Source organism: Apostichopus japonicus, chromosome 1, assembly GCF_037975245.1.
Source record: "Apostichopus japonicus isolate 1M-3 chromosome 1, ASM3797524v1, whole genome shotgun sequence".
NCBI classification, from domain to species: domain Eukaryota; kingdom Metazoa; phylum Echinodermata; class Holothuroidea; order Aspidochirotida; family Stichopodidae; genus Apostichopus; species Apostichopus japonicus.
The window spans coordinates 7810001-7817432 of NC_092561.1; the positions used below are offsets into that span (position 1 = coordinate 7810001).

Consider the following 7432-nt stretch of genomic DNA (forward strand, 5'->3'; position numbering starts at 1 on the left):
TTCATCAATCGATGAGGGTTATAGAGGTACCGTCCTGTTCCCTAAATCTGAACGGTGTTACAAGCTATATACTATATACGGAAGGAAGAAAGCAACAAAAAAAAAACACCAGTTGGTTAGAATTCTCGTCCTCGTGATCCTTAGCCTTGTTCTCTTGATGAGAAACTGAATTTATGCATTTTACTTGGGGGAAGGAACATTCCTTAATAATTGGCATGTGTACTAAAGGAGGCAACACATATATTTGTGGGGGGGGGGGGGGGGGGGTTACCTTATACTGGTACAAGTTGAACCTCTATTAACAAAGTGAAATCATAATTTAATTTCGATGAAGTTAATTGGTCATATACTAACATGTAAGACCCCCTTCGTACTGTTTTAGTATTTCCCAAGGCTGCATGCTAATTTCAATGTTTATGTCTTGGATATATGCTGGTAGTAACATTTGTGATTGTGTTGTTATTTGTTGTTATTTTGTTTCTTCTTTTTTCTTTGTTTCCTCGTTCGATCGTGTGCTTGCTTTGGAAGACATGAATGTGTGTCGATGGTAATGTATATGTAACCGCCTACTTACTTATCTCATTCTTAGAAAATTAAAGAAAGCAAGAGAGATAGGGGAGGGGGAAACAGTATTAATTTAACGTAACACACCCCTCCCCCTCCCCACCCCCACCCCATCCCTTCCCCACATCCCTCCTACATTGTTTTAATGCATTATTTAGGGATATGCAAATCAGATCCTAATTAACATTCTTTCTATCATCTTAGCGTGTTCGCTACAATGCTTTCTATCGCTCGTCAAATTACGCAATTGATGGTTATGCCTCAGCAATTTCGTCCGTCGCCACTTTACATTCCTAGAAAAAGTAGTCCGAGTCAACGATCTAACGTTCGCTATAAGAGGGTAAACAAATAACAAATACTGATTGAATGCCTGTGAAGGTCTATAACCTCTTGCACAGAGATACTTATATACTGTGAACCATTTGCATTGTACGAATGAGTATTTCATATATATATATATATGTCTATATATAGTAGTATATATAGAGTAGGTTGGCGTCTATCTTGGCGCAGAGTGCTCTATGTCCATTGGACAGAGCGTAATATATGTTGATACTAGATGAGACTAGTGGAACACTAGTAGTTGTTACTCGGAGTTTCACGCGTTATAGCGATCTTCAGACAACTGCTATAAGTTGCTTCAGTTGTCTGAAGATCGCTATAACGCGTGAAACTCCGAGTAACAACTACTAGTGTTCCACTAGTCTCATCTAGTATCAACATATAGTAGTATATATATATATATATGTCTATATATAAATATATTTAGTTATATATATGTATATAAAGTTATATATTTAGTTATATAGTTATATGTATATAGTTATATATTTAACTATATAACTATATAGTTATAAAATTATAAACCTAACTATATATATATAGTTATATATATGTCTATATAGAAATATATATAGTTATATATATGTCTATATAGAAATATATATAGTTATATATATGTCTATATAGAAATATATATAGTTATATATATTGTTATATATATTGTTATATAGTTATATATATGAATACATATAGTTATATATATAGTTATAGTTATATATATTGTTATAGTTATAGTTATATAGTTATATATATAGTTATACATATATAATTATATATATATATATAATATATATATATATATGTATATATATATGTATATATATATATATATATATATATATTTATATATATATATACATATATAGTTTTATATATATATATATATATATATATATATATATATATATATATATATATATATATATATATATATGGAGCTTATAGCTATGCAAGCTTTCTCCTGCTCCACGAGGAGTTGCATCTACATAATGTGTTTTTATCTTATAAAGATGATAACCAAAAATCGATAAGAATAGGCGCTTAATAAACAATTGATAGCAGACGTTGAAGGCCGCTTGTCGGATGTTAACTCCTCGATGCGTGAAAAAAACTTTCAGAGTGCAATCAACTCATCTTCGGAATTCTTGTCTTCATTCCATTGATATACGTATAGCACGTCGTGCCGAATGTCGAACCTTGTATTATAAAATAACGGTCTGCTATTCATGGATGTTCGTTGTATTTGTCGTATCAATATATTGTAAAGTCGATGACGTAAAGAAGCAAGAAAACTATAGAAAAAACGAAGAAATAGTTAACTCATGTGAAAATTATGCTTATGTAGAGAGAGAGAGAGGGAAAAGGAGCAAAGACCTTTTTTAACCCCCTTCAAATTGCTTCATAATTGTTTTTCACTTGTTTCGATCAGGCTTCTTCTAACGTTGACTACTTTATGAAATACAAACATTGTGCAAATCTTTAGCATTGAGTGGAAATATAAGTTAATTAAAATAAACTTTATGAGATGATCAAGGAGACGATTAGTTAGGTGGAAATTTGTTTTTAATAATTTCTGATCTTTTTTCGAAGGGCACTTGGTAAAGCTTCGACAAAACCAATGTTGCAAATTGATAACCATTTTTTTTTGTAATTGCTAGCTTAAATATTAATTTAATACGAAACTCAAATCGGATATTTAAACAAAAATGTTCAACTCTGTTTTATATATTTCGGCCACTTGTATTTTGTTTTCTTAAAATGAAACCTGAGTAGTCTGGATTAAGAGTAAGTACACGTGTACCATCTCATGGCTAAGATCATGTGTAGTATCTGTTCCCTTTCGAGGGGAATGGTGATGCACACCAGACGATGATCACACAGTCACAGTCCCGATGCAAGGGGACTGGGGCTGAGAGCAGATCAGTCGTTTTGTAGTTTGGTTTTCGTGCCCAGGTTCTTTCTTGGGCGACTTTTTCTTAAAAAGTATCTCATGAATATGCATATCCGACGTTTAAATACGCAATGTGTAATCGACTATAGCAAGCTCGAGAAACTTGCTCCAGGAGGCTGTAGCTCTGATCTCAAACGTCATCCGCCAAAGCGTTACAACACGAGTCCGCCAAAAGTTAACAGTCCTCGAGGTATGACGCGATCCTTACATCCCATAGGAATATATCGTCTCATACGATCAGCTTGCCGTCTGGTAAGACGGTAAAAGGTGTGTAAACAGTTCCTAGGGATAATAACAGTGTAAGATGAAGGTATATTATAATATATGACTTTAGGAAAAATGTACTCTTGCTATGTTATAATCCAAGACAAAAAAATATATTCCAGTAATACAGTAATAGAGGGCGATAATGTTTCTAAAGGTGTTTTGGTTTTCGAGGTATTCAACTTTCAAAATGTGTTAATATCTCTGGATTGCTCCTTTAAGGGTACTGGTTGCCATAGAGTATTCTATGATCGTATAACAGAAAATAACATTTCTTAGACTATTTACACTGTTACAAAGTTACAAAATGACCTCTAATTAAAGTATATGTCCTTGTTCTTGACATTATGGCACGCTCTAGACCATGTACTCACTCTACGGATAATGTGTCATGTAACCCCCGCCCCCCCCCCCCACCACGCTCCCTTGTCTTGTCTACGATCTTGACTGCATGTACACCTTTATATTATATGTCGCAGTCTTGAAGGCAGTAATTTTATGAATATAGAAGGCAGCCATATATGCATCCGCGGGAGATTCCGAATGGCTTATTACTTACACTTCACGTCGGGTGATAATTTACAGTTTTGGATTTTAACAAATTTGAATGACCAGTTCAGATGGGGCAACTTTAACCATGGATTTCTCCTGGATGAAAAGAACCCACCTTACTTTGGTCAGTCATGGGTCGAACCTATACCACCTCCCATGCGGATGCTAGATTGCGCCTGCTTCAACATTCAAGCTAGAATAGGCTCAAATTTGTTATTAGCTATTTGACGGGGTTGTTCATCACAATGATATCTGTCATTAATAAGCTAGAGATGATGGGTTCGCTATAATGTCTCTGTTAGTATATATAAATACGAGATTTCCAAAAATGTCCTGAGCACTAATATATACAGAAGTACACACTATGTTGGCGAGTATATATATATATATAAATGAAAATCGTAATGAGTTGGAAAATCAAGAACAGTGAAAAAACTTTCAGCCTCCACCGGGATTCGAACCACGGGCCTCCCGCTCTGTACGCGGACACCCTAACCACTAGGCTATGGACGCTGATTGTATGTCCAGAGGTTCGAAACCGGTAAGGAAGATCGTAATTCCACTGTAGGCGTTTGTCACCTATATCGAACAATACTAGTTCTGTTTTTGGTGACATATTTTGCCCTACTCTAGAGATCAAACATAATGCTATCCAACTCGAAAATCATTTGTGATTCCTAAAGCCGGATCTCGAAAGAGATACTTTGAACAGTATATATATATATATATATATATATATATATATATATATATTTATTTATATATATATTTATATATATTTATTTATTTATTTATATATATTTTTTTATATATATTTATTTATTTATATTTATACACGGTATCCGTGTAACAATGCCATGATACGAGCACGAGAGTAATGACGGCACTTTACAGACATAGCGCAGATAAATAAGTTATATTAATTAAAAACTAAACGTACGTAACAACAAAGCAAACAATCTCATTTAAAAGTGCGTCTACCCAACCTACGATATATGTGCAATCTTACGTCAAGCTGCAACAGACGCATAGACTAATCGCTCTCTCTCCACCTCTCTCTGTCTTTCCGCCATCATAGCTATCTTTCTCTCCGTGACGTCACATATGTATGGAGATATTAACCATACGACAAGCATCTTAAACGTGTTATTGTAATTAATGTGAAGAGAGAGAGAGATTCATTTATTTATAAATGACCTTTCTGTGCGTTTGTGCATACGGTGTATTAAAGACTGTCATATTGCATTGCCTAAGCGTGTTGCAAACATTAGCAAGCAGCCCTTTATATAGTCCGTCTGTTAGGATAAGCTAGATACAAAACAAGTCTATTAATATATCATTTTTAAAGCATCATGCTCAGGGGTTTGTTAATACCAATTGAAACGTGGTAGGGGGCATCGTTGACTGAACATGGATAAAACTGAAAGAGCGTGCGCGTGGCGCACACCGCGAGCGTCGTGGCGCAAATCCTATATAGGGTGGGGTCCAGGGGCGAAGCCCCGGTCGGGGCCCAGGGGCGGACTCGCATCTAGATAGCCTTCAAGTTTGCTTCTGTTTGGTCCCTGTGAATTGATATGTCAGTTATAAATATATTTTAAGCAAAAGTCACTTCTTACAAGTGATTAGACTGATATGCTTATATAGTTAAAACATTGGGGCACTGATATAGGGGCTAATAATGAGAAACTTATAGGCTTATATTAAACATATATAGAAGTAAAAAATATATTTATGAACCGTATAGTTTCTCACATAGACTGCTACACTGTTCACGCAGGTTAAATCTTAGGAACTCCCTATGTTTAGTTTTATTCAAGCAAAACTCGTGAAAACCCCCAAAACACTCGCACGATCATCGCATCGAACGTGCATATACGTGATGAGCGGTTAAATTCATCCTTGTGTTGTTTTTGAAAAGCCAGTCCTACAATACGTGCCTAGAATCTTGAGGTTGCGGCACATTATACTGACTACTGAAATGAGAAGGAATGATACGATCATTTCGCTCAAAACAACTCAAATAGCGCATTCTGTCCAGGCGTTCACATTATCGCAGACCTACTTCAATTTAGGGAAGTGAAAATCTCTCGGGGACAGCTGGCCCCTCCCCAACCCCCGACCGGCAAGCTATGGCCCTGTCCTTCATGTGACATCAGTTAACTTAATCACAACACACAAAAATGAACATATGTACCTAACACATTTACTAAAACTTGATTTATAAGGAGGAACATGGTTATAAACAACAACAACATGACTATAGCAGCTTTAGCACAGATGCTTAGCCACATATATTTATCTGTCTCACAAACTCCTATGAAATATGTAATTATCTCAGAAAACACTTAAAACTAACACGGTGGCATTGCTAACATTGTGTACCATGTTTGAGCTTCTTTTATGAGATACACGAGTCATTCAGAGCCTAATAGGCCTAGCGCCTATACGTGCACAAGTCAGTTACTATACCCGGGGGGGACATTCGATATTGTGTACCCCATCCTTCAGAAAGTGGCTGACATGTCCCCCCCCCCCCGCCCCATGAATGACACCCCTGATCATGCATAATAGAACGCATAAGATAACCGTGTAAATGTAGGTCCTATACACCCTCAATCCAAAAGGAAAAACTCTTTCAACACATAATTACCAATAGTAATAATAAACATATCTTATCGCATTTTCATCATATTTTATTTAATTCGATATAATCCCTGCTCCCAAATATGCATACACATTATTCGGTTGCTTGGCAACCATCCTTGAACGGTGATACTTCTCAGAGAGAACTTAATTCGACAGACACGGCAAAACATCAATGGACACTTTTTTTGTTTTTATAGACAATACTTAGCTGAAAGAAAATCGTCAAGATATGTGACCATGTAATTTGACACTGAAGTATAAAGCCCAAGTCTGTTTTACAGGAACTCGGACTGAGTCATCTGCGGGAAAGCCCGAACTCGAGAAAATTCTGTCGAAACCAACAAAAGTCCCGCAACATTATAAACTCTCGTATAATTTTCTTCCTCTTAATTGAAATATAATGCGTCAAATTTCACTGTCGTGATCAGATTGTTTCTAACAAAATTCTTCAAAAAGTTAAATAAAATGCAGTTTTAAAATGGATTGTATTTCCGATTGTATATGCTTCTGTCTTCTTTCTCTCTGAGACATGTTGATCTCTGTTGGTCGCTGACCTCCTATACACAAGAGTGTACAAGTCCATGCATGCATGCATGACTATGCACCACGTGTTAAACTTGTTCAATACACTTTTTTTTTCCCTCTTTCTTGCACTATCGAAAGAAAAGTTTTTTTCTTTTTAAATGATAAATTACTTTTTTTTTAAACAAAACCCGAGGTATAACCTATATTTACTCGAAAACATACATGTTTCTTTTTTTTATTGCTTTCCCTTGTACACCCACCCCTAACGATTATCCACTCACTGCCCAGAAATGTCTCCTTTACGTGATAATATTTCACTTCCGAATTAATGACCGTTCATAGAAACCAAATAAAATGGTATCTGTTTACCGGCAAAGGTGGGCAAAACATCTCCATAACCATGTCAAAATTGGACGATAGGGTATACAGGTGAGATATGTCAGATGTTAACATACCGCGGTTCCCCCCTTCTTCTTTTCTTTTTGTCTTGTCAGAAAATATGCCTCAATTTGTCATCATTAGCGTCGTCGGGTAAAAATTCTACTTTTTGGCCTGCCGCTCGTCTCCTCCCAAGTTCCCTTTTCCACC

The 7432-nt window shown here is 35.9% G+C and overlaps 1 protein-coding gene across 1 annotated transcript in view; it reads left to right on the plus strand.

The window, feature by feature from the left end:
- The window catches only part of LOC139966195 (uncharacterized), an 83674-nt gene that overhangs the window by 44041 nt on the left and 32201 nt on the right, over positions 1-7432 (plus strand). The window lies entirely within an intron of this gene.